The sequence below is a fragment of the Ursus maritimus genome, unplaced genomic scaffold (genome assembly GCF_017311325.1).
Source record: "Ursus maritimus isolate PB19 unplaced genomic scaffold, ASM1731132v1 scaffold_30, whole genome shotgun sequence".
In the NCBI taxonomy this organism is placed as follows: Eukaryota; Metazoa; Chordata; class Mammalia; order Carnivora; family Ursidae; genus Ursus; species Ursus maritimus.
Window position 1 is genome coordinate 4,164,413 of NW_024425564.1, and position 26,930 is coordinate 4,191,342.

The 26,930-nt window shown below is 39.9% G+C and overlaps 1 protein-coding gene and 1 long non-coding RNA gene across 2 annotated transcripts in view; one reads left to right on the forward strand and one right to left on the reverse strand.

The window, feature by feature from the left end:
- Nucleotides 1-26,930, forward strand: part of LOC103665476 (diphosphoinositol polyphosphate phosphohydrolase 1) — a 105,675-nt gene that overhangs the window by 65,114 nt on the left and 13,631 nt on the right. The gene's annotated exons all lie outside the window — the stretch shown is intronic.
- On the reverse strand, nt 12,124-26,744 carry LOC103665475. The gene is made up of 2 exons (XR_569301.2): nt 26,122-26,744; nt 12,124-12,525 (listed from the first exon to the last, which is right to left on the reverse strand). It is a non-coding gene; the product is annotated as an uncharacterized LOC103665475 (long non-coding RNA).

A 26,930-nucleotide genomic window follows, 5' to 3' on the forward strand; every position in this document is an offset into this window, starting at 1 on the left:
GTCAGAATCCTATTATAGTGACCTCTCAGAGGGTGAGAGGGCTGAGGCTGTCTCCCAGGGCCACCCAGGGGCCTTGGTAACAGTGCATCTCCAACCCAGGGCAGCAAAGGCTGGTGTGAGCCAGCCATGTGACACCCTCTGTAATCAAAAAGAAAAGCTCCTCTTTGTGTAGTTTTCAGAGCTATTCTTTCTTGCTAATTCAGTAGGAAAGGTAAAACTGTTGGCTTACAGGGAAAGAGAGAGAAACTGGATCTGAGACCATTCTGTATTCTGTTTTATTCCCCATTCTCACCTCTGGCGAACCCCGAGCTTTATCACCAAGATAAAGAACATCCGAAAACAGAATCGGGAGAAAAATATGTGCATACCTTCTACTGCATCCTCTTCAAGGATGACAAAGATGGGTGCCTTCAGAGAAGTGTAGTCAGTGATGACAATGGAAAATGTATGGCCAAATGCCAGTTCCTTTTATCTGCTGCTTCGCGCCTGGACAAGGCCTGTGCCCATGGAGCCATGTCCCGCACACCATCAAGTATCCGTAGGCAGCCTGATCATGAATCTGTGACATAGGCACAGCTTAAACAAAGTGTAGCTTGCTCTCCGACTTTCTCACTTGGGCCGTGATAGCACGCTTGTCTGCGCCTCCTCTGGCTCTTCTCCACCTGCTGCTTTGCCATATAAACTCACCACCTCGGAAATTTCTTAGCTTAGTGAGGTCTTCCTATACTTCCCTGTACTTCTTGCTGCCCTTTCTCAAGTTTTTAATACACTGTACAAAAAAGTAAAAATGTCACAGCACATTTGACTTAATTTACCTTCATTTAGGAAAGTGTTTTTGAACGGCTAGGTGCCTTAACATAATATCAGGGGTCACATTTGCCTCAAGAGTACAGAGATGCTTTGTTGTTTATTACTGATCTTACATCATCCTATCAAGAATTTATTGTGACCCTTCTTGAGATCATGGAAGATGCTGTGATGAACTTTATTATTATTTTTAAAGATTTTATTTATTTATTCGACAGAGATAGAGACAGCCAGTGAGAGAGGGAACACAAGCAGGGGGAGTGGGAGAGGAAGAAGCAGGCTCATAGTGGAGGAGCCCGATGTGGGACTTGATCCCGGTACGCCGGGATCACGCCCTGAGCCGAAGGCAGACGCTTTAACGACTGCGCTACCCAGGCGCCCCATGAACTTTATTTTTAAAATCTCTCTCTCTATATATAAATATATATGTGTGTGTATGTATATATATATNTATATATTTTTTTTTTTTTTTTTAAGAGAGAGAGCATGTGCACAAGCCGACGGAGGGGGGTTTGGGGAGGGCAGAGGGAGAGAGAGAATCCTAAGCAGGCTCCTCAGCACGGAGCCCGACACAGGGCTCAGTCTCACGCCCCTGAGATCATGACCTGAGCTGAAATCAAGAGTCAGATGCTTAATTGCCTGAGCCACCCAGGCACCCCATAAAAATCTATATCTTCTTGGGGCACCTGGGTGAGTCAGTCGCTTAAGTATCTGACTTTGGTCAGGTCATGATCTCGGGGTCCTGGAATCAAGCCTTGCATTGGGCTCCCTGCTCAGTGGGAGTTTGCTTCTCCCTCTCCCTCTGCCCCTCTGCTGCCCCCCCACCCTACTTGTGCTCTTTTTCTTTCTCTTTGTCTTTGTCTCTCTCAAATAAATAAATAAAATCTTTTTTAAAAATGTATATCTTTTTATCCCAGTTCTTGTACTGTGTGTTCCCTGTCTCTGCCAAAAAAAAAAAAAAAAAAAGGTTGTACTCTCTAATGTATGTGTCCTGGCGACTAGAAAGCTCCATATGGAGCCTCAGAAATGTCTCTAACAGAGAAGCAGTATTTCATGGCTCTTGTTATACACAAGTAGAACATTTAAAAAGCCTATAACTACTTGGAAATAATTGAAGATACTGTTTTGTCACCCTTTCTCTTTAGGTCATAAGTGTTTGACTCTATTTAGAGCAGAGAAAAACATGAAGGCTCTGTGTGACTGTGTTGTATTTTTATCTTTATTTTTTGGCCTCGGCCTGAACTGTGTGAATGTGGGGATAGGGTATCACAGAATTTATTAGGGAAACAACATGATTCTTTTTAAGTCTCAGATTTTAATGACAAAATACATATCAGAATATATTAAGAATATTTTAAATCAGTTTAACGAGATAGGTAAAAGGTGGGGAGGTAATGTCATAGACCAGGGGTCCTCCAGCTCATGAGCTTGTAAGGAAGTGGATAAGCAGTTGACGTGCAGTGTAGCTGTAACCATGTGGGGAGAGCCTGCTCTGGTCAGGAGGACTCCGAGATCACAACCTGAGCTGAAGGCAAATGCTTAACTGACTGAGCCACCCAGGCACCCCTAATTTTTTTTTTTTTAAGACAGAGAGAAGCCCACGGGGTGGGAGGTGGGGGAGGGGCAGAGGGTGAGGGAAAGGGAGTCTCTCTTTTTTTTTTTTTTTTAAAGATTTTATTTATTTATTTGACAGAGACAGAGATAGCCAGCGAGAGAAGGAACACAGACAGGGAAAGTGGGAGAGGAAGAAGCAGGCTCATAGCAGAGGAGCCTGATGTGGGGCTTGATCCCATAATGCCGGGATCACACCCTGAGCCGAAGGTAGACGCTTAACCGCTGTGCCACCCAGGCGCCCCGGAAAGGGAGTCTCTTAAGTGGGCTCCACACCTAGTGCGGACCCTGAAGTGGGCCTTGATCTCATTGACCCTGAGATGATGACCTGAGCCAAAATCAAGAGTTGGAGGCTTAACCGACTGAGCAACCCAGGCACCCCTAGGCAACTAATTCTTAAAAATTGTTTCTAAAATGTTAATCAAAATAATACATGCATATGGATTAAAACAACAGTAGTAATACTGAAAGGTCCATAATGAAAAACAACCAGGCCTGCCTGGGTGGCTCAGTCAGTTGAGCATCTGACTCTTGGTTTCTGCTCAGGTCATGATCTCAAGGTCATGGAATTGAGCCCCACATCGGGCTCTGTGCTCAGCAGGGCGTCTGCTGGAGATTCTCTCTCTCTCTCCCCCTCTCTCTCTCGCTCTCAAATAAAAATAAATAAATCTTAAAAAGTTTAGGGAAAAAAGAAAACAACCAAAACATTTGTTCTTAATGAAGTAAATGAGTTGTGTTTCAGATTTTTACTTTATTTTCAACTGTAAAGTGATAAGCTCCAGCCTCTTTGAAGAAGACAGTTTTTTTATTTTTCAGTCTCCTAAATGATAAGTAAAAGCAAATAAAGGTTTGTAATCTTGGCAGTATTTCACTGTTTAATGAAAATGTTAATATGAGAAAATACATCCAGACGTAAATTACTATAAATCAGGAGAGAAGACCATAAATCAATCTAATTTGTTGAAAAGCAGGTTTCATTTAAATACTGTTCTCTGAATTTCCAGGATTTAATTTTTAAGAAATTTAAAATTACATGAATATAAGTTATTAATAATAAGGTATATGTATGGCTATGTGCACCTATAGATTTATCTTAAAAATAGGTATAAAAATAGGCAAAGAATTTTTCTATATATTTGAACTTTTTTGAAATAATAAGTTGGTCAGAAAATAGCCATAAGTGTTTATTATGTGCCACCTATATTCATATCTTAGGGAAGAAACGATGAAGTACAACGATATTTTGGATTCCACTTTCTTTAAGACAGATTGTGTTTTTGTTAAGTACTACTGAGTCTTTATTTTTACTTGGGGAAGAAGATACTTTTAGCTCATTTGGTCACAGCATTATAGAATGCAAGAATCATCATGTCTCTTAAAACATCTTATTCTGATAATTAATTCCTTTTAAATAATTTTTTTTTTAGGTAGGGGGCAGAGGGAGAGGGAAGGAGAGAATCCCAAACAGGCTCCACACCCAGTACAGAGCCCGACCCTGGACTCCATCTCACAACCCTGAAATCATAACCTGAGCCAAAATCAAGAGTTGAACAGTCAACTGACTGAGCCACCAAGGCGTTCCCCCCCTCCCTTTTAAAGAATTTAGTAGGAAATGTTCAGTGATGAAAACTTTCAGGAAATTTTTGTTTACCTAATATGGACATATAATTTTGTGTGTGGAAGCATCTTTATTCTGATCTCCTAGGAAAGCATATATACAAAAAGGCAGTAAAAGAAGAGCTTTTCCTTAGAAAAAATAAATTTGAATATATAAAATGAGCAGAGAAAGCATACCATGTTTTAGTGTGGAAGCCTGTGTGAGGCTGTTTTATGTTAGAGGACAGAATGAATCCTGCAGATCGCTGGCAAAGGCCCTTAAGTAAATCCATATTGAATCTCCTGTTTCTGGCAGCTGAGAACTTGGAAAGGGCCTTTCCTCTCAGTTACAGTTCAGGGATGAAAGGAGACCTTGGCATAGACACCACCTCCAGTAAAGGGCCTGGCTGAGGCGCGTTGTGCTAATCCTCGTGCTCAGCTTTTGCTCTGTGCTCACGTGGCTGAGAGTGTAATTCAACTCTGGCCCTAGAGCAAAGAGGCCGCTCTCTTCTTTCGGAGGAGGGCACCTCTCCACTGTTACGAAATGGGAAATGGCTCCTCCTGGGTTTCTTCCATGATTACTTCTAGAGTCAACCTTAAAATGATTGACAATTTTTAGTGACTATCATTTTGGCTTTTGTAAAGATACTGAATAGATTACTCTCAGCTTTATGAAAAGTGGTTTTCAAAATGTTACTACGTATTTGTGTTAGTGAGCATTTTAGTTTAAATACATAGGTGCTTTAGACTATGAATTTCCATTAGAGTGGTCTGTAAAATTTTAAAACTTAAAAATAGAAACAGTATAATCTGAGCAATGCTGAGGGGACACCTGGCTGGCTTAGTCAGTGGAGCATGCGGCTCTTGATCTCAAGGTCGTGAGTTCGAGCCCCATATTAGGTGTAGGGATTACTGAACAGTGCTCTGAATGTGAGGGCTTTTGTGTGCTCCTTGTAGCACTTAGTGAGGTTGTTAGCATAGCCAGCTTGATTATTTGATTAAACTGGTGACTACTCTAGCTCACTGTTTTTCTGATTATAAAAATAATTCATGTTCCTAGCAGAATGAAAATCCAGAAAGCACAAAGAAGACAGTATATTGCCATAATTCCACGGCTGGCTATATTTTCCTCAACATTTTAATCATATTTTTCAAACATAAAAGAAAAAATTTTAAATAGTAGAACACTGTATACCTTCTTCTAGATAATATATCTGTTGACTTTTTGCTTTATCTTTATACATACATTTTTTTTTTGGCTATGCCATTGAAAAGAATTTGTACGTATTATGACATATCACTTCTCAGTTCTGTTCTTCAGCATGCCAGAGTAAAGCCAGTTCCCCACATTACCACATACCATTATCACACCTAAGAAAATTCATAATTCCATGTCTGTCTGTCTGTCTGTCTGTCTCTACCCTACAAAAAAAAAAAAAAGTCCGGGGTAGTTGTCTAATAGAATATCTCACATTCTGGTTTTGTTTGATTGTTTCTTCTTGGTGTCCTTTATAACTTGCTTCCCTATCCGCTGTATTTCTAGCAGCTTCGTTTAGAGCAAGGCTGTCAAGTAGAACTTTTCTGAAATTATGTATGTGCACCGTCCAGTGTAGTAGCCGCCAGCCAGCCGTACATGGCTACTTAAAATAAAAAAAAATTTTTTAAGATTTTATTTAGAGAGAGCGAGCGAGAGTACACGAGCGGGGGAGGGGCTCAGGAAGAGGGAGAAGCAGGCTCCCTGCTGAGCAGGGAGCCCCACGTAGGGCTCTATCCCAGCACCCTGGGATCATGACCTGAGCTGAAGGCAGACGTTTAACCGACTGAGCCACCCAGGCACCCCTAAAATCAAAATTTTAAATTCATTTCCTCAGTCACGCTAGCTACATCTCAACTGCTCCTTAGCTGCATGTGGATAATGGCCATCGTATTAAACGGCACAAGGCTAGAGGCTTGATTAGATTTAGGATAGACGTTTCTTGATAGGTTGCTGCATAGGTGATGCCACATGCTTCCTAATATTTAACATCAGGAGACACATAATGTCAGGTTGCCTGGCCATTAGTGATAAAATGTTTGATCAGGTCGTTACTGACAGATGTCTCCATTGTACCAGGGCGTCTACCTATGCAGCAGAATTGCTGAGTGATCTATTGAGTAATTCATACAGCTTCCACGCTGTATGAACAGCCTTTCAACTAGTAGTTTTAGCATCTTCCGATGATCCTTACCAAGTAGATCCTTACAGTAGAGACTAAAGCACAATGATGTTCTAATTTTTTTTAATTAGCTGAAATTCTTCTGTAAGGGAAAGCTTTTTTCCCCTTCCTTGCTCCCCGCCTTCCCATTTTTTTCTTCTTATTTTATTTTATTTTTAAAGTAGGCTCCATGCCCAGTGCGGAGCCCAGCGAGGGGCTTGAACTCAGGACTCTGAGATCAAGACCTGAGCTGAGATCAGGAGTTGGACACTTAACCGACTGAGCCATCCAGGTGCCCCTTTTCTTCTTATTTTAAAATACCCCTCTAGGCTCATGGATCTTAATTTTTTTTCATTGTATTAGGATCAGTTACAGTCTTTCTTCTCTTTGCTTTAATTGTCTCAGATTTGGTCAGTGTGTACCCTTTCAGGCAGCCTCCTATGTACTTTTGAGTCCTTCCTTGTTCTGTAAATTCAGTAAAGTTATTCCCAAGCTCAGCTTGAATTTTCCTGTCCCAGTCCTATTGTCAACTATTTCAGAGAGTTTCCTTTTAGTGGAGAATGTTATTTTGCTACCAGAGTTGGTGCTTGGTGTCCTTACTGATGCTGGGATGTCATGAGCTCCTAGGCCCGTTTAGTAGACAGTAATAGAAAGCATATTAAAAAAGAAAAACGTGATTTCATGTTAATATTTCCACTTCAAATTTAACATTACAAGGGTTTTTTTCCCTTTTATTTGTATTATCTCTTTTAAGATGTTGGTTTTTAATAACATTCTAATATTGTTATTGGTTTCTAATAACATTATTTGCTTTTTCATATTATAAAATAATATGAATGTATTTGCATCATTGGTACTTTCAGGGGAAGTATTAGGAGCCTGACAGTGTGCTCTAAACTATTTAGCGTGAACCTGCCAATTTTAGGGAGGGGCACTCAGGGGTGGAATTAGCCACTGGTGCTAATTTGGATTATTTAGGAACTGAATCTGGGTTGGTTGCATTGGTAGTAAATGACAAGATGATACTAAAGAGGAGCTAATTGGCACCAGCAGGGAGGTATCACTTACCTTCTGTCTGTAAGCCTGGGTTATAGTTTGCTTTACATGAGGGACAGGTACCTAATATAACCCTTCTTTACCCCATTTGGGGGCCACTTGCAGGCATAGGAATAGTAAAGTAAGTTAGGAAATAGAACCTAAGAGCTGAGTAGGAGGGTTTGCATTGCTTCTGGGTGGATTTTGGTCTGTAGATATCCTCCACTGTGTGTCGATGGGGTTGGAGGCATGGTGTAGGGTGTGCACTTGTGCCATTCTCTACCTGTCCTCCTGCATTTGCAAATGATTGTTTAGGTTGGAGTGGTTCTCAACCTTGTCATTTGGATTCTAGGCTCAGATCATGAAAACCAGGTTTTCTACCACAGAAATGTGTAGCGGGAGTTTGAAAAGTCATGCAGGAGATTTCTTGGGTGAGACCAGCCTTCTTATTGCAGGTTGTGCAGCATTTCTGGTCTCCTCCTACAAAGTGCCAGTGGTGCCCTCCAGTCGTCCTGACAACCAGAAACACTCATACATTTCCACAGTGCCCTTGGAGACAGTCACACTTGTGGGAAATCTCTCTGTTGAATGGTCTGGGAGTTCCTTTTGTCCTCCAGATCCCAGTTGCTTAGTGACTCGTGCGTAATTGGTAACTATTTGTCAGGCTCCTGCTGTAGGCCCGGTTAGGGTTGGGACTCGTGTTCTGAACATGGCAGATGATGGAGAAGGAAAGAACAGGTTATGAGTACAGCAGGGTGGTGGAGAGCTACCACATCCTGGCAGAGGAGTTCACAGTTAGGAAGGTTCTAGGACTTGGGTACCTTGGTGAATGTGTAGTACTGCTCAGTGACCTGCAAACTCATGGAATGGAGAGGGAAAGATAATGATTGAAGAAAAGTAGTTCTTCCCTGGGCTTTCCCACTTCTAAGTGCAGAGGAAATGGTAAGTGAAAAAAAGACGTATTCCATCCCATGAGTCCTCAGATAAATGCCAGTTAAAATAAGCCGGTATCTTGCTTCTATCAAATTAGCCAAGATTTAAAAAACTAATTCTATCCATGATGATGAAGGAGGCAGCATGTATTAAGAGCCTTAAAAATGTCTATACTGGGGGTGCTTGGGTGGCTTATTCGGTTAATCATCTGACTCTTGATTTTGACTCAGGTCATGATCTCAGGGTCATAGGATTGAGCCCATCGAGCTCTGCACGAGTCTGCTTGTCCCTCCCCCTCTGCTCCTCTGCCCGCTCTCTCTGTCTTTCTGTCTCTCTCTAATAAATCAATCTCTTTCTTTAAGATTTTATTTATGTATTTGAGAGAGAGAGAGCATGAGCAGGGGGAGGGGTGGGGGGAAACGGAGAAGCAGACTCCTCACTGAGCAGGGAGCCTGATGCAGGACTCCGAGATCATGAGCTGAGCCAAAGGTAGACACTTAACTGACTGAGCCACCCAGGAGCACCACTCTCTCTAATAAATAAATGCTTTAAAAAATGTCTGTAATGTTCTTGGGGCGCCTGGCTGGCTCGGTTGGAAGAGCATGCGACTCTTGATCTCTGGGTCTTGAGTTCAGCCCCATGTACGGTTTAGAGATTACTTAAATTAAAATGTCTATACTGTTTTGGACACTGTACACCAGTCATTGCAAGTGCTTTCCATTTCAGGACATACCACATATCTGATATGTATATGTAATTCCCTCCAGCGAGAAAGCTCACCCCGTCCCTTTGCCACCTGGGCACACTTCTTTGAGTTTTCAGTGCAGTCACTTCATTTTATGGAAGCTTTCATGACTTTCAAGGCTGATACATAGGTGCTTTTCCCACCATCCCATTGTAATGTAAGTTTCAAGTATGTTTTTCCTGTGTATTCTTACCCAATGTGGACATTTTGCAAAACAGAAAAGTAAAAGGGACAATTTAAATTTTTCATACTCCTCACTGGTAACATTTTGGCGTATTTCAACTTCTGTGTGTTTTTGCTTGTCAGCCTTTCAACTTGACTGTAAGCTTTTCAATGGTATCCTCACATATCGGACATGAAAAGTGAACTGGGGGTTCATAAGAAATAGAAAATAAAAAAGAGGAGGCAGGGTTTTCCAACTTTTCTCTTTGCTCTCATTTTCTGTTTTCCCACCTCTTCTCCCTCCTCTCTTACCATGGGCTTAGAGACCTTGACCAAATCTTGTGACTAACTTTCTGTGTCTTTTGGTTCATATTTGAGCCCCGCATTTTCGTTTCTAAGTACCTGTAGGGAAATGCTTACTCACGGGCACAGAGAAGCATGTGCAGGAGGTTCATCCCAGCTTTAATGTGCAATAGCAAAAGCCAGAAACGATCTAAGTACCCATCAATAGGAGAATGATTACCTCAGTTGTGGCACATTCATATTACGTATTATCATCCAGCAATTTAAAAATAACAAAGGAAATCTACATATCCCAACATGGAGAGCTCTCAGACATTTAGTGAGATGGAATGGCAAGTATGATTGATTTGTGTAAAATGAAAACGCATTTGTAGCTGTGCATATATATAATGTATGTAAATACTTTGAGTGGAGGCTGGAAAGAAAGCCACGAAACTGATGAGAAACTGGGGAGGGCAGGGGCGCCTGGGTGGCACAGCGGTTGAGCGTCTGCCTTCGGCTCAGGGCGTGATCCCGGCGTTATGGGATCGAGCCCCACGTCAGGCTCCTCCGCTGTGAGCCTGCTTCTTCCTCTCCCACTCCCCCTGCTTGTCTCTCACTGGCTGTCTCTCTTACTGGCTGTCTCTGTGTCAAATAAATAAATAAAATCTTAAAAAAAAAAAAAAAAAAGAAAGAAACTGGGGAGGGCAGTGGGAATAGGAAGCCCATGGGAAATTTTGCTTTATCTAAATTTTTGTGTTTTTGTTTCTTACAACCCCATCACTTCGTCCAGAGTCTGGGCAAGAATGTGAAGCCATCGAGCAGTTGTGAAAGTCAGCATTTAAAGTACTTAACAGTATAGTCACAATCCTCCACAGAATTCTAAAGGGATATATTTAAGCTCAGAAAGGTTAAAATTAGACTTTCTGAAATTCTGTTCTGTATTGTCTTCTCCTGCAAGAAAGTGCCGTGTCTGGTGGTATCCGTGGTAGCCAGCGAAGCTTCAGTTAGGTTTTTGTTTTAGTCTTTTTGATGCAAGCTTATTTTTAGCTTTGCAACCTGATCTTGATATTCTTTGAATTTTTTTTAGATTTGAATTAAAATGATTAGTGAAGATAAGGTAGCTGAGAAAGGGATTGATTCACATGGAGATCATTCAGGCAGTTTGCTGTTTCCAGATGCCCAGATTAATCTTTAAAGGAGTATGAGTAGAAGTGATCCGTGAAAAAACATCAGATGTGCTCATCAGCCTGAGAACTAAATACATTGCTGTCGGATGTATTTATGTGAACTCTTTTTTGGTTATGCGGACAATTGTGACTTTAGAAGCGGTGTTATTTATTGTTGCCTCACAAACAAGACTAACCATGTTCTCTCACAGTTTCTGTGAGACATGGATTCAGACACGGTCCACGATACCTGGGGCCTTAGCTGGAAGAAGCAAAGGCTGGGAGCAGGATACTGCTGGGGAAAACAATGTTGAATGATTTTTCTCCTGCATCTGAGTGTCTTTGCGGAATCCTCCCTGAAGTCTGAATGTCCTGGAGTTGTCCTTTTTCATTTCTTTCCTTGTCTGTCTTCCATCTCCTCCTTGGTGATGCGGCTCAGTCTCAAGGTTTTCAATCTGGGAGGTGGTGAGTGGGTGGGTAGGTGGATGCACATTCATCCCCAACCACTGCTTTCCTTTTTTTTTTTTAAGATTTTATTTATTTATTTGACAGAGATAGAGACAGCCAGCGAGAGAGGGAACACAAGCAGGGGGAGTGGGAGAGGAAGAAGCAGGCTCTCAGGGGAGGAGCCTGATGCGGGGCTCGATCCCATAACGCCGGGATCACGCCCTGAGCCAAAGGCAGACGCTTAACGACTGAGCCACCCAGGCGCCCCAACCTTTCCTTAACCTGCCTACTTGGTGTTGCCATTTGGTTGTCCATCTGGCAACTGAAACTTTTTTTTTTTAAGATTTAATTAATTAATTAATTAATTTAAGAGAGTGAGAAAGAGAGATCACGAGCAGGGAGGAAGGGTAGAGGGAGAAGCAGATTCCTGCTGAGCAGGGAGCCTGATGCAGACTGGATCCCGGGACCCTGAGATCACGACCTGAGCTGAAGGCAGACACTTCATGTGAACTGAGCCACCCAGGCACCCCAAATTTAATATATATAAAGCTAAACCTGTGATTCCGGTACCTTCTAAACTTGCTCCTTCAGCAGTTCTTCCCCATCTCAGTGAATGTAACTCCTTCCTTTCAGTTGCTTAACCAAAAAAACTAGGAGTTATCCTTATTTCTTTTGTTTCTCAAACCCAGTATTTAGTTTCCCAGCCAATCCTGTTGGCTCTACCTTCAGAATGCATTTATATCCTGAAGCCAAGCACTTCTCACCATCTCTGTTACTACCACCTTGGTCCAAGTGACTATCACCTCTCCCCCAGTTCTTAACCTCCTTCAGTCTGTTTTCAACACAACAGGAAGTGATCCTGTTAAAAGAAACCAGGTTGCAACACATCGCGTCACTTTCTAAGAGGAAGCCCTTATAATGGCCTATGATCCGGCTTCCTCTGGACCTCATCTCTCACCTCTCTCTTGCTCACTGCTCCACGCATACTAGTAGCCCCCTTGCTGCTCCTCTAAGCCAGACGCTGTTCCCCTCAGGGCCTTTGTACTTGCTGTTTCTTTTCCCTAATCATGGTATTGACACAGTCCCTAGACACTGAATCTGGAGGAGAGAGACAATCCTGTTGGATTTTCCTAATGGCTTATATGTATGGCAGTTGCCTTTTATTGGTGATGAAATGTCATGGTATTGAGGACGCGAAATTAACAGTTTCAAAAAACAGATATAATCTATTTATACTGTAAGTAGCAGTGCATTATATCTGTGCATTATATCTGTGCCAAGTGAAATGCCGTTTTTCATCCGTCTACCTGCCGTTCTTGCTCAGCCGATCCTGCCACACTGAACAATCCTGTCCTTCAGGTGGGGCGGCAGTTGTTAGAAGATCCCTTGAATACCTCCGACTGTTCATGTGGCTTGATTTCTGTTCCTCTGTATTCCCTTTTGGGTTGAGGAGTGACTCGAGGGCGTGAGTGGGCAGTCTGGGATGCCTTCTGAACAGCCTGTTCCGTCAGTTGAGAGAGCTGGTAGGGCTCCACGTCAGGCCCTAAAACAGATAGGTTGTGGTTGCTCAGTATGCCATAAAAACATGCAAAAGGGCTTTTTAGTATGGAGAGTGAGGCAGTTAAGGAAGGAAGAGTATCGTTTTCAACCGAGAGCTCCTCTGTGCGTACTTCGCTGAGATTTATGAGAGCTGAAGGAAAGACGATCAACTATTTATGGCTGTGCGAGCAGCAGAGTTTTGGGTGCAAAACTGAGTGAGGACATCACTGAGAAGATCCGCAGGCTTGAGAAACCTGAGGGAGTGTGCCTGTCTATATGGGGACTATGATGTTAAGTAGAAATTATTTTTATAGGGTCGTAGAATCACATTGTTGAAAAGGACCTGAGGAGGTTATCTGGTTTAAACCTGCACTTTTGGTCACAGTTAAACATCTACACCATTCAAGCCTTCAGGGTTTTTTTCCTTTTGGATATAGATTTATAAAAGATACTAACACTTTTATGTTATTTAAGTGAGTAATTTTTTAATGTCTACGGTTTTTAAATTAACTTTTAATGCCACCCAGCAACGAGATAACCACTGTGTATACCGATCAGAAAAGCTAAAATAAAAACGGCCTGGTGCCATGTAGCAGCAGATTGCGGGGGAGAGATGTCACTGGAGTTGCTTGCTGCTTTCAAATAAACTCTTCCTCTCTGTTGGGCCAGCTGAAAATATGCAATATTAAATGCTCAGAAAGAGCAAGATCACCTTTCTGGTGATATTTAACAATATCGATTTTTTTGGGTCATTTCAAACTGAAATTGCCAGTTCTGCCTTTAAAATGAAGATTAGATTATTGTTAAGAAAACCTTTTTAAAGCCGGCCCTTCCAACAGATTTTCCAGATTCTCGGGTAGTCTAGAAGGCAGATTTATACAGTACCCTTTCAGTAACTGTAAATTCAAAAAACAGTTGAAGGTTCCATTTATATAAGCTTGCCTGCCCTCCAGAAGGTGTCCTAATTTATTGTCTCAGCGGCAGAGATGAGGAGGGCGTTAATACATTTAGTATGTGCGCAGGCTTTCGAATCAGTCACCCACGTTCACATCTTTGTGCTGCTGCTTAACGGCATGGTATTGGCAAATTATTTATCATCTCTAAGCATTGGTTTTCTTATCCGGAGCATAGGAGCCATGGTAATACTTGCTTTATACGTAGACATTTAGTAAGAACTCAAATATTAGCTACTATTACTAGAAAAGAGGAGTAATTTGTTCTGAAATCACACAGTGGAACATGACCTGACCACACAAGACTGTTTCCAGAAGTCCTGGGCTCTTATCTCCCCACTCCTGCTCCACCCTATTACCCTCATTAGGAGGCTGCTAGTCAAGCTAATGAACTGTATGAACCTTTTAGGTTACTTTGAGTACGTAGTTAGGAGAGAAACTAGATTTATTTTTTTGGCATTGGGTTCATTTAATTTTTTGTTGCTTAAAAAAAACAAAACATGCTCACATAATTGAAAAAAATGCGGCTGTCTTCTCTAGCATATTTTATGAAGTCTCGAGATTGAGATGGAAAGAAGAGCATCTTATTTTTAGATTCTAAAATAATATTTTTTCTGCAAATTTTTAGGATTGACATTTTTTCCCCAATATTGTAAAAATTTTTCAAACTCACTGCCTTATTAGAAGAATTTTATTGTAAACCCCTATATGCCCACCACCTACATTCAATCATTAGTACTTTACCTCACTTGCTTTATCACATAATCTGGTCATCTGTTACTGAAACCTTAAGAAATAAGCAGTACTCAACAACAAAAAATCATTTATCTTGCCATCACCTAAAGATAACCTTTGTTAACATTTTGGTAATTTCATACATGCCTACATATCCATAAATTGTGTGTGGTGAGTGTGTGTTTGTGTGTATGTACACATTTTAAAAAAATACTGGAATTTAGACATTTCATTGGCTTATTGTATTGTGGACAGACCTCCTTTTGTGGTAATAGACATATATATGAATGATTATTTTGAAAGACCTCATAGTAGTCCTATCTATAAATATGCCATAGTTCTGACTATTTTTTGTTGAACATTTAGTTTGATCCTAATTTTTCATTATTCTAGACAACATTGAGAAGAATATCTGTGGGTTTGGTGATTTTGTTGTTGTTGTTTTGGTACTTGCCCAGTTGTTTCTTTAGGATCAATTTCTTGAGGCAGAATTGTTGGTAATATGCTCAAGTTTTGTGTTTAATTGTCCAGTTGCTCTCTAGGAAGAGTGCCTGTTTACAGCCCATCTCCATTAAAATGCCAATTTCTCCTACATATTTGCAAGGTATTTTAATTTTTTTATCTTAGCCACTTTGAGAGGTGGAAATTGTATCTTACTCTGCTGATTTCCAAATTTAATTTGGGAAACAAACACCTTGAAATATTTTCTCACAGTCTGTGGTTTGTCTTCTCATCTCTTAACACTGTCTTTCACAGAGCAGAAGTTTTTAATTTTAGTGAAGTCCAGCTTACCAGTTTTTTTTTTTTTTAAGATTTTTAAAATTCATTTGAGAGAGAGAGAGTGAGCGGAAGAGAAAAAGAAGCAGGGAGAGTGGCAGAGGGAGAGGGAGGAGCAGAGTCCCCACTGAGCCCAATGTGGGGCTCGATCCCAGGATTCCAGGATCATGATCTGAACTGCAGGCAGACGCTTAACTGACTAAGCCACCCCGGCGCCCCACCAGTTCTTTATTTTATGAATTGTGCCTTTGGTATTGTATTTTAAAAGTCATCATCATACCCAGGGCATCTAGGTTTTCTGCTGTGTTTTCTTCTGGAATTTTATAGTTTTGCATTTTATGTTTTGAGTTAATTTTTGTGAAGGATGAAAGGTCTGTATCTAGATTCATTGTTTTACGTGTAGATGTTCCCTTGTTGCAGCACCATTTGGTTGAAAATACTCTCCTTTCCATTCTTTTGCTCTTGCTCATTGTTAAAAATAGGTGACCATATTTATGGAGGTCTATTTCTGGGCTCTCTCTTCTGTTCCTTTAATATATTTGTCTCTTTTGTCAGAGCCACACTGTGTTGTTTACTATAGCTTTATCATAAGTTTTAAAGTTAGGTAGTGACAGCCCTTTGTTATTTGACTTCAGTATAGAGGTTGGCTATCCTGGATCTTTTGCCTCTCAGTTTGAACTTTAGAATCAGTTTATTGATATCCACAAGAACTTGCTGGGATTTTGACTGGGATTGCATTAAATCTACAGATCAAATTGGGAAGAACTGACATCTTGACAGTATCGAGTCTTCCTATTCATGAACATGGAATATCTCTCCATTTATTTAATTCTGTGAGTTCTTTCATAGAGTTTTATAGTTTTCTTCATATAGATTTTTATACATATTTTGTTAGATTTATACATAAGTATTTCATTTGGGGGCATGCTAATATAAATGGTATTGTGTTTTTTATTTCCAATTCCACATTTTCTTTGCTGGTGTATAGGGAAGCAATTGGCTTTTGTATATTAACCTTGTATCCTTCAACCTTGCTATAATCACTTATTAATTCCACAAGTTGTTGTTTTTTTTTGCCAATTCTTTCAGAATTTCTGTAATTGTGTCATTTGCAAACAAAGAGTTTCATTTCTTCCTTCAATCTGTGTACCTTTTATTTCCTTTTCTTGTTTTACTGCATTAGCTGGAACTTCCAGTATGATGTTTAAAAAGAGTGGTAAGAGGGGACTTGCCTTATACTTGACCTTAGTCTAGTTTCTCATCATTAAGTATGAAGTTAGCTGTAGGTTTTTGTAGATATTATTTATTAAGTTTGAGGAAGTTCCCTTCTGTTCCTAGTTTACTGAGAATTTTTATCATGAATAATAGGTGTCAGATCTGGTCAAATGCTTTTTATGCATCTATTGCTAGGATCCTGTGGTGGTTTTTGTTTTGTTTTGTTTTGTTTTTAGCCTGTTGATGTGGTAGGTTACATTAATTGATTTTCAAATGATGAACTAGTTTTGCATACCTGGGAAAATCACACTTCATCTTGACTTAAATTCTTTTTTTTTTTTTTTTAAGATTTTATTTATTTATCAGAAAGAGAGAGAGCACAAGGAGGGGGAGCAGCAGAGGGAGAGGGAGAAGCAGGCTCTCTGCTGAGCAGGGAGCCCGATATGGGGCTTAATCCTAGGACCCTGGATCACGACCCAAGCTGAAGGCAGATGCCCAACTGACTGAGCCACCCAGGCACTCCAATTTATAATTCTTTTTTTTTAACATATTGTCGGATTTGATTTGCTAATATTTTGTTGAGGTTTTTGCATCTGTGTTCATGATAGATATTGTCTGTAGTTTTCTTGTAATGTCTTTCTGGTTTTGGTATTGGATGATGTGGGCCTCATAAAATAAGTTAGGAAACGTTGCCTCTGTGTCTATCTTCTGGAAGAGATTGTAGAAAATTGGTATGTTTTCTTTTTAAATGTTTGATAGACTTCACCAGTTAACCCATTTGGGCCTGGTGCTTTCTGTTTTGGAAGATTATTAATTATTGATTCAATTTCTTTAATAGACATAGTCCTATTTAGATTATCTATTCTTGTGAGTTTTGGCAGATTATGTTTTTTCAAGGAATTGGTCCGTTTCATCTAGGTTATTAAGTTTGTGAACATAGTATTCATTGATTCGTAGTGTTCCTTTATTATCCTTTTGATGTTCCTGAGATCTGTAGTGATAGCCTCTCTTTCATTTCTGATATTAGTAATTTATGTCTTCATTTTTTCCTTAGTTAGCCTAGTTAGAGACTTACTGATTTTATTGATCCTTTCAAAGAACCAGCTTTTAGTTTTGTTGATTTTCTCTATTGATTTTCTGTTTTGAAATTCACTGATTTCTGTTTGTTTGTTTTTTTTAAGATTTTATTTATTTGAGAGAGAGAGAGAGAGAGAGGGCATGATGGGGGTGGGGTAGGGTGGGGGGAGGGAGAAGCAGACTCCCACTGAGCAGGGAGCCCAACCTGGGCCTCCATCTCAGGACCCTGGAATCAGGATGTGAGCCGAAGGCAGAGGCTCAACGAACTGAGCCACCCAGGCCCCCATGACTTGTGTCTTTTCTTAGCTTCAGGAACTTTCCCTCTTTCTTTCTTTAATTATTGCCCCACCTTCATCAGTTTTATTTTCTTCTGCTGAAACTTTTCCATTATGTTGTATTCCCTTATCCTTTCTTATAATTTTGATCTCCACATTTTTACCTTGTGTGCTGGGAGAATTCTTCAAATTTTGGCCTTCGGAATCTCTCCTTTTCTACTGTATTCGGTTAGCTATTCATTTCCTTCTCTGGGGTTATTGGTTTGTAATAATAATGGTGATGCTATTTAGGAATTTTTTTCTGTTTTCACATTGCTCCCTATTTGTGACAGCCTGCCACTGTTTTAAAACTACATCTTCTTCAGTCTTAGTAAGAATTCAGTTCTTCTTGTAATAACTCTTGTTTGAACTTTCAGATTGATTCCCTTGTTTTGAACGGCATCTTTTCATATATTTGACTTTTCTCTGAGTGCTCGTTCTTAGCCTGAAGCCTGAGTTTGTTTAGTAGTTGTAACTGAAATAAACATTTCCAGATTAGGGATCTTTTCTTTAGGGATAGTCTCTTTCTTATGCCTCTCTTCGCTTTTTTGCGCAGCTCATCTGCTTCAGCAGTTAACCCTACTCCACTAGCTTGCTAACCTCGCTCCTTATAAACTGATCAGGCTTGCAGGGCCACCGTTCCTGTCCACTGCAGAGTTAGTGTTCTGCTGACGGGTCATTCCCTGCTTCGTGCATGCAGAGTTTAGTAGGACTCCGATGTGTGTGCCGGGCGATTGCAGGGAGTGTCAGAGGCTGGGGTAGAAGATTCCTTTACTTTCTTCATAGGTTTCACCTGTTTTTGATGCTTTTCCATTTACTCTGTTCTTACCGGCCCAGTCATCTGCCAAGATTCAAAGGTCCATGTGTGTTGGTTGTTATGGAAGGACATTAAGACTGAGTGAGTAAATATATGGGTATAGACCTGTCCATCTAAAAATGTTTCTTTTTTAAGATAACCTTTCCCCCTGAGTTCTAAAACTATCACAATAATATTTTTGTGTGGTGCATGGTTTAAAAATAAAATAGGGGGGCGCTGGGTGGCACAGCGGTTAAGCGTCTGCCTTCAGCTCAGGGTGTGATCCCGGCGTTCCGGGATCGAGCCCCACATCGGGCTCCTCTGCTATGAGCCTGCTTCTTCCTCTCCCACTCCCCCTGCTTGTGTTCCCTCTCTCGCTGGCTGTCTCTCTGTCACATAAATAAATAAAATCTTTAAAAAATAAATAAATAAAAATAAAATAAAAATAAAATAGGACTGGAAAACTTAGAAAAGAAACATTCCTTAAGTAATTCCCTAAGGAAAACCACACAACAGGTAATGTCTTATTTCTTGCCTTATACTTTCATTGTCTCACTGAGGGTTTTGCCCTTCTAATGAATGTGTTATATCAGCAGTCACATTTGTAAGTTCTACAATACCATTTTTATTCTTTTTTTTTTTTTTAAAGATTTTATTTATTTATTCGACAGAGATAGAGACAGCCAGCAAGGGAGGGAACACAAGCAGGGGGAGTGGGAGAGGAAGAAGCAGGCTCGTAGCAGAAGAGCCTGATGTGGGGCTCGATCCCATAACGCCGGGATCACGCCCTGAGCCGAAGGCAGACGCCCAACCGCTGTGCCACCCAGGCGCCCCACCATTTTTATTCTTGGTTGCTTTTACTTACATTTTGTTCTTTTTTAGGATGCCACAGCCTCTCAGATTTCTTTAAGGATAATAACTAATCTTCCCTAAGTTTTCTCCTGTTCCTTGAATTTTGTTTTATTTATATATTTTTTTATTTTTATTTTTTTGACCAGAGCTAGTTTCATTTGCTTGTTTTGATCTTTCCTTCCTGTCGGTGACGCTCCTTGGATGTCAGGTGATCCGTGGTCATCCCGTCCCAGTTAGGACTGAGGCAGTAGCAGCACTGAATGGGAGCTCTGTGCAAGTGGGTGGGTGTCAGGGGTGACGTGGAGGGAAGTGGAGCTGTTTCTCCAGGAGCCAGCTAAAAGAATGCCATGATAGGTGGACTTTATTCGGGGGATACTTATGGGTCTATATGCTACAGTAGTTCTTCCCTGTTTTTCTGTTTTCCTGCTTGGATTAGAGCCCTCAGAGTTGTCTAGGTGATAGATGCCTGGCTATTCTCCCTGTGTGGGGATGGCTGTTTGGTATGTAGACATTCGACTTTCAGGACCCCTTCTCACTTCCCCTCTGCGTTCCTGCCATATGCTATCCTGGAACCTCTCCAGAGTCTGGAAGCTGAGCTGACTTTTTTTTTTTTTTTTTTTTTTTTTTTTTGCTTTTCTTCATCTGTCAACCCTCATTTATCACTTTGCATCTTGGAATTTTTTTAAAAATCTCCTTTCTTCTAATAGCCCCTTTCTAGTCTTACTTTCATTTTGATGGGGTTTCAGGAAGAAAAGATAATAGGCTTAGTCAGTCTACTACTACCTTTATTTTAGTTAAAATTTTTTTTTATTTTTGGAATTATATCTCTTTTCTTCTTTGAATCTTAAGTAATGTTTTATTTTTTTCTTAAGTAATCTCTCCAGCATGCACTCAAACTCACAACCCCAAGATCAAGAGTCTCACACTCGTCTGACTGAGGCAGCCAGGCGCCCCTAAATATTTTTGTTTCTCTAAGATACTAAAGAGAGATTTCTTGCTTTCAGTGGATAAGAAAAATTCCAGAGGCGCCTGGGTGGCTCAGTCGTTAATCATCTGCCTTTGGCTCAGGTCATGATCTGGGGGTCCTGGGATCAAGCCCCGCACTGGGTTCCCTGCTGGGCGGGGAGTCTGCTCTTCCCTCTCCCACTCCCCCTGCTTGTGTTCCCTCTTGCTGTGTCTCTCTCTGTCAAATAAATAAAATCCTAAAAAAAAAAATCCAAATAGGTCATGATTTTGTAAATTCAGCCATCTTTATGTATGATTTATCTTAAACACTAGCAGCTTTTATTTAAAAGAGCCCATTCTTTAGTCCCAATTGAAATTTTATTTATTATTATTTATTTTAAACTTACTAGGAGAACCTAAAGGTTAGCTCTCTTTTACTGCAAATAACTACTAAATTATTTTTCAACTATTGTTTTTAAAAACTGGAATAAAAGAAATCTCTTTACTCAATTTATCTGTTTACATTATCACATATAATTGGACGCTACCCATTGATGAATAGCTAATTCAGTGGCTTAGTGTAGAGATTAGAATCTGCCCTGTTAGAGAATATAGTACTGTATTTGAGCTGGTTTGTGTTGGAACCCTGAATAGAGGTTGAATTGCTGGGATAGGAGCCAGTAGCCTTCTGCTAAATGAATTGAGTCCAGATGACTCTTCCAAACCAGTTGTACTTGCTTTCCTATCCAGCTCCACATTCCAGGAAAGGATTTTTAGTCATTAGGAAGTATATCCACAGTGTACTTTCCATTGACTTCAATACAGTTCACCCTGGCTTCAGCAAATACTAAATGCAGTTTTTGCCTCTGGAGACGCCATAATCTTTAAACTACCCAACAACCACTGGGCCTGGGTAGATAACCGACCTGGCTGAGGTGCCACTTAACCAGCTTCCTCTTAATTCAGAGAGCTTACAAATGCCAGCAGCTTAGCAGAGAACTTGCTACACAGGAAGTAAATTTAAGGACGCTGATATTAATTAACCTTGAAGGGCCACCATGTGACTCAGAAAAAGCTACGTTTCTAGGTTAAATATCACAATAAATGTAACTTGAGGGGTGCCTGGGTGGCTCAGTTGTTAAGCGTCTGCCTTCGGCTCAGGTCGTGATCCCAGGGTCCTGGGCTCAAGCCCCACAGCGGGCTCCCTGCTCTGTGGGAAGCCTGCTTCTCCCTTTCCCACTCCCCCTGCTTGTGTTCCCTCTCTTGCTGTGTCTCTCTCTGTCAAATAAATAAAATCTTTAAAAAAAAAAACAAACGTAACTTGATTACACTTTAAATTTACTAATTAATAGACACAAACTTGTATTAAAAAGAAAATAAAACTTGTCATATGTTTTCAAACACAGTAGTACTGAATGACTAAGAATGAAAGGATGGAAAAAGGATATCAGGCAAATACTAACCAAAAGAAAACTTGGATAGTAATTATAATATTAAACAAAATACAATGTAGGTGAAAAACATGTAGAGGGACAAGAAGGACATTTAATATGGATAAAAGAGACAGTCTAGGGATGCCTGGGTGGCTCAGTCATTGAAGTGTCTGCCTTCAGCTGGGGTCGTGATCCCAGGGTCCTGGGATCAAGCCGTGTCTCAGGCACTCTGCTCAATTGGGAGCCTGCTTCTCCCTCTCCCTCTGCCTGCTGCTTCCCCTGCTTGTGCTCTCTCTCTCTCTCTCTCTGTCAAATAAATAAATTTTTAAAACTCTTTAAAAAAATAATAATAATTTTAAAAAGGGACAGTCTACCAAGATATACAGCGGTCATGAACTTATGTGCACCTAGCAGACTTCATCTGTATAAAGCAAAATTGACAGAGTTGGGGGGGAAGTTGACAGATCTATAGCCATATTGAAGACTAAAGCACCTCATTTAGAAACTGATAGAAGGACAAACAGTAGGAAAAAATAGATTGGGTGATACCATAGCAAGGTTGATCAAATTGAGAGAACCTTGCATCAACAAAGAACATGTAATTTTTTCAAGCACACATGGAATTATAAAAACTAACGATATGTTAAGCCATAAACAGAGTATTAAAAATTCCAGAGCATCAATAATATAGACTACAGATCTTCAACCTGTGATGGGGTTATATCCTGATAAACCCTCTTATAAATTGAAAATGCATTTAATACATTTAGTCTCTCGAATATCATGTAGCTTAGCCTGGCCTACCTTAAACATGCTCAGAACACTTACATTATAGCCTACTGTTGGGCAGAATCATCTCCTGCAAAAAGCCCCTTTTATAATAATAAAGTGTTGACTATCTTATGTAATGTATTGAATACTGTATTGAAAGTGAAAAACAGAATTGTTGTGTGGGTACGGAATGGTGTGATTGGTTGTTTGCCCTCATGACCACGTGGCCGACTGGAGCTGTGGCTCATTGCCACTGTCCAGCATCATAAGAGAGTATCGTACCACATATCCCTATACCAGGAAAAGATCAAAATTCAAAGTACAGTTTCTACAGAATGCGTATCACTTTCGCACCATCATAAAGTCAAAGAATTGTTAAGTCAAACCTTTGTAAGTTAGGGATCATTTGTGTATATACTCTGACACATGCAGTAAAATTAGAAATCAACAATAGAGTCAGCTTGACAGAGAAATAGATATTTGGAAACAAAAAAATGTTCTGAATAATTCTTGAGTTAAAGCACAAATCACAGTAAAAAATAGTAAACAAAAAAACTGAACAGTTGAAAGCACTTCATATCATGACTTACTGGGTGCAGCTCATTCAGTTCTTTGAGCCTTAGAGGCTTTTATTAGAAAGCAAAATAGACATTATATAAACTAAGCGATCCATCCAAGACGCTAGAAAAAACAACAGGATACACTCAAAGAACGTAAAAGGATGGAATTAAGGAGAAGGGCTGCTATAATCTTGATCAATGATCAACAAGCTTTTCTGTAAAGGGCCAGATAATAAATACTTAGACTTTAGAAGCCATATGGTATCTGTCACAAATATTCAGTTCTGCTGTCGTAACATGAATGAGCCCATACACAGTACCTTAGTGAATGAGCGTGGCTATGTTCCAGTGCAAGTTTAATTACCAAAATCAATGGCAGGACAGATTTAGCCTATGGGTTATAGTTTGCTGACCCTGATCCTGACAATTTAAAGTAGAAAGGATGGGGCGCCTGGGTGGCTCGGTTAGTTGAGCATCTGCCTTGGGCTCAGGTCATGATTCCAGGGTCCTGATATTGAGTCCTGCGTTGGGCTCCCTGCTCAGTGGGGAGCCTGCTTCTCCCTTTCCCTCTGCTGCTCCCCCTGCTTATGCTCTCTCTTTCTGTCAGATAAATAAATAAAATCTTAAAAAAAAAAGGAACAATAAATTCTCATTTATGAACGTGGATATAAAAATCCCAAGTAAAAGAAGAGCAAATAGAATCTGAAGCTTTCTCAAAGTATCACACAACTAAATTATCCGAAGAATACAAGTCTTAGAAAATATGTTTCTGTGATGTACTTCATTAAGAGATTAAAATTTTAAATTAAAAAAATTGTTTTAAAGATTAAAATTAAATTATCATCTTAGTAAATAAGGGAAAAATTATTTATTCAAGTTCAGTATCCAGGGGCACCTGGCTGGATCAGTCCGTAGAGCGTGTGACGCTTGATCTTGATGTGACTCATAGGTCGTGAGTTTGAGCCCATGTGGGGGTATGTTGTACTTAAAATAAAAAAATATCTTTAAAAAATAAAATTCAGTATCCATTCATCTTGAAAGTTATTAGCAAACTAAAAATAAAATTCTTTCACTTGATAGTATGTCTAATAAAGCCTACAGTAAGCATATTTTTGAAATCTTCCAAGTATTCCTGACAGGAAAAAGGCAGCTATGTTTGCTACCATTTAATACTGAACTAGGGTCCTAGCCACTGCAGTATAAGACAAAAATAAATACAAATTATAAACATTCAAAAGGAAGAAGCAAAATTGTCATTATTTGCAGATATAATTATTAACTTAAAAAAGGAACACAACATGGGGCGCCTGGGTGGCACAGCGGTTAAAGCGTCTGCCTTCGGCTCAGGGCGTGATCCCGGCGTTACGGGATCGAGCCCCACATCAGGCTCCTCCGCTGGGAGCCTGCTTCTTCCTCTCCCACTCCCCCTGCTTGTGTTCCCTCTCTCGCTGGCTGTCTCTATCTCTGTCAAATAAATAAATAAAATCTTTAAAAAAAAAAAAAAACACAACAGAAACTGGTAGAACTAGTAAGAACATTTAGAAAGGTTGCAAACATAAGATTAATAGGCAGAATCCAGCAGTGTTTCTTTAAAAGCAGTAATTGATTAGAAAATGAGTAACTTTTTAAAATATAAACCATCCATAGCAACAAAATTAAACTAAAACTAAAATGCCTTGCTGTAGACAAATAGAGTGCAGGATCTTTACAATAAAAATAATAACAGTTTGTTGAAGGAATCAAAAAAGACCTAAGTAAAGAGAGAGATATGGTCTCTTCCCCGATAAGAAGACTATATATTGTAAAGATGTATTTTTTAAATTAATCTAAAAATTCAATAATAAAAATAAACATCCCAAAAGGATTTTTCAGAGATCTGCAAAACTGATTTTTGAAATTTCTATGGAAGAATAAAAGTACAAAAATGGCTTTGAAGTTTTTGAAAAGAACAGAGGCGAGAAGGAGACTACCTTTCCAGGTATTAGGATAAAGCTGTATCAGTTAAAACCACATGATATTAGTACATAAATTAACAACTAGATTAGTAAAACAGAATGATATCTATTGGATCTGTTCTAGAGCCTCCAGACCATTGGCTATTTGGGAATAAATTCCCAATTTAATTTTGGTGGATCATATTATAAAACTCTTCGAACTATTAGAAAAAATGTGGAGACTGAAAGAATAATAAACAGGCAAAAGGCAAAGATAAGTAAAATCAGCAAAGGACATCAAAAATAAACATGAAACATGTTTAGCAAAGGATATTAAAAATAGAAATAAGAGAAGGACAAATATGTATGATTTCACTCATATGTGGAATTAAGAACAAAGGGGGAAAAAGAGAGAGAGATAAACCAAAAAACAGACTTATAACTATACAAACTGATGGTGACCAGAGGGAAGGTGGGCTGGGGGGATGGGTGAAATAGGTGATGGGGATTGAGGAGTGCACTTATGATGAGCACATACAGAATTGTTGAATCACTATATTGTACGCCTGAAACTAATATAACACTGTATGTTAACTATATTGGAACTAAAATTTTAAAACTTAATAAAAAAAGGGGCGCCTGGTTGGCACAGCGGTTAAGCACCTGCCTTCAGCTCAGGGCGTGATCCCGGCGTTGTGGGATCGAGCCCCACGTCAGGCTCCTCTGCTATGAGCCTGCTTCTCCCTCTCCCACTCCCCCTGCTTGTGTTCCCTCTCTCGCTGGCTGTCTCTATCTCTGTCAAATAAATAAATAAAATCTTTAAAAAAAAAAACTTAATAAAAAAAAACAGAAATAAAAGACAAGTATCAGACTGGGAGGAGAGCATATGTTTACCACAGAGGTTAAATATGAAGACATAATTTCTGAAGATAATTACAATGGTCAATAATCAAATAAGAAAAATGGATAAGTAGTTTGAATTCCCAGAAGAAATCTGCATGTCCATTAAATAGGAAAAAGTACAGTTAGAAAAATTACGCAATATAATTTCATACTCATCATGTTGACCTAAAATTTAAGAGGCTGACAACAAAAAACAAATATTCAAGAGGAGCAAGAGTGATGGGAACTTGTACACTGCCTGTGTACTTGGAGAATATACCAGGTAGTTATTGCTGTATAACAAGCTGTCCCCAAACTCGGTGGCTTAAATTAGTTAAGTATTGATTATTACTCACAAGCCCGTGGGTGTGCTTCTGTTGTCTACTCCTCAGTAGTAGAACGAGTGGACTGTTCCGATGTTTATGGCCCGCTCTGGGTGGAGTAGGCAGTTCTGCTCCTCGAAGCCAGGCTCTCTCAGTTAGCAGGTCAGCTGGCTGTAGGCTGCTCTGTAATACCCTGAGCTGAGACAGGTCTTTCATCCTTTAGGAGACTAGCTCACATGGCAGGGGCAGAGTTCCAAGAGAGAAAGTGGAAACTACAAGACCTCTTGAGGCCTAGTCTTGGAACTGGTACACCATCCTTCTGCATTCTCTTGGCCAAAGCAAGTCACAAGGCCAGCCTCGTAAAGGAGTGGGTAAATAGATCTCTTGATTGGAAGAGCTGTAAATCACATTTCAAAGGACATGGATACAGGAAGAGGTAGAGAATTGTGGTCATTTCTGCATAGAGGAACTGGATAATACGTGGAAACATTGGAGGTACTTTTATCCTGTGATTCAGAAATTTGATCTTAGAGAAACTCGCATACATGGTGGGTTGTAATAAGAATATCTACGAAAGGTTCTGGGTTTTGACTTTGTTTTTTGCAGTGTTTTTTATAATAGCAGGACTAAATATCTACCAGCAAGTAAATGGATTAGTTGTGGTAGATTCCTAAAGTAGAATACTGTTCAATAACTAAAATGAATTAACTTGAACTACATGTTTCAATATATCTAAAGCTCAGAATCATGATATTGAGGGGACAAGGTTGCAGAAGGTATAATCCTTTTTTTTTTTAATCGAGTAGAGAAACATACAGAAAATACTATTTACCATGAATAGT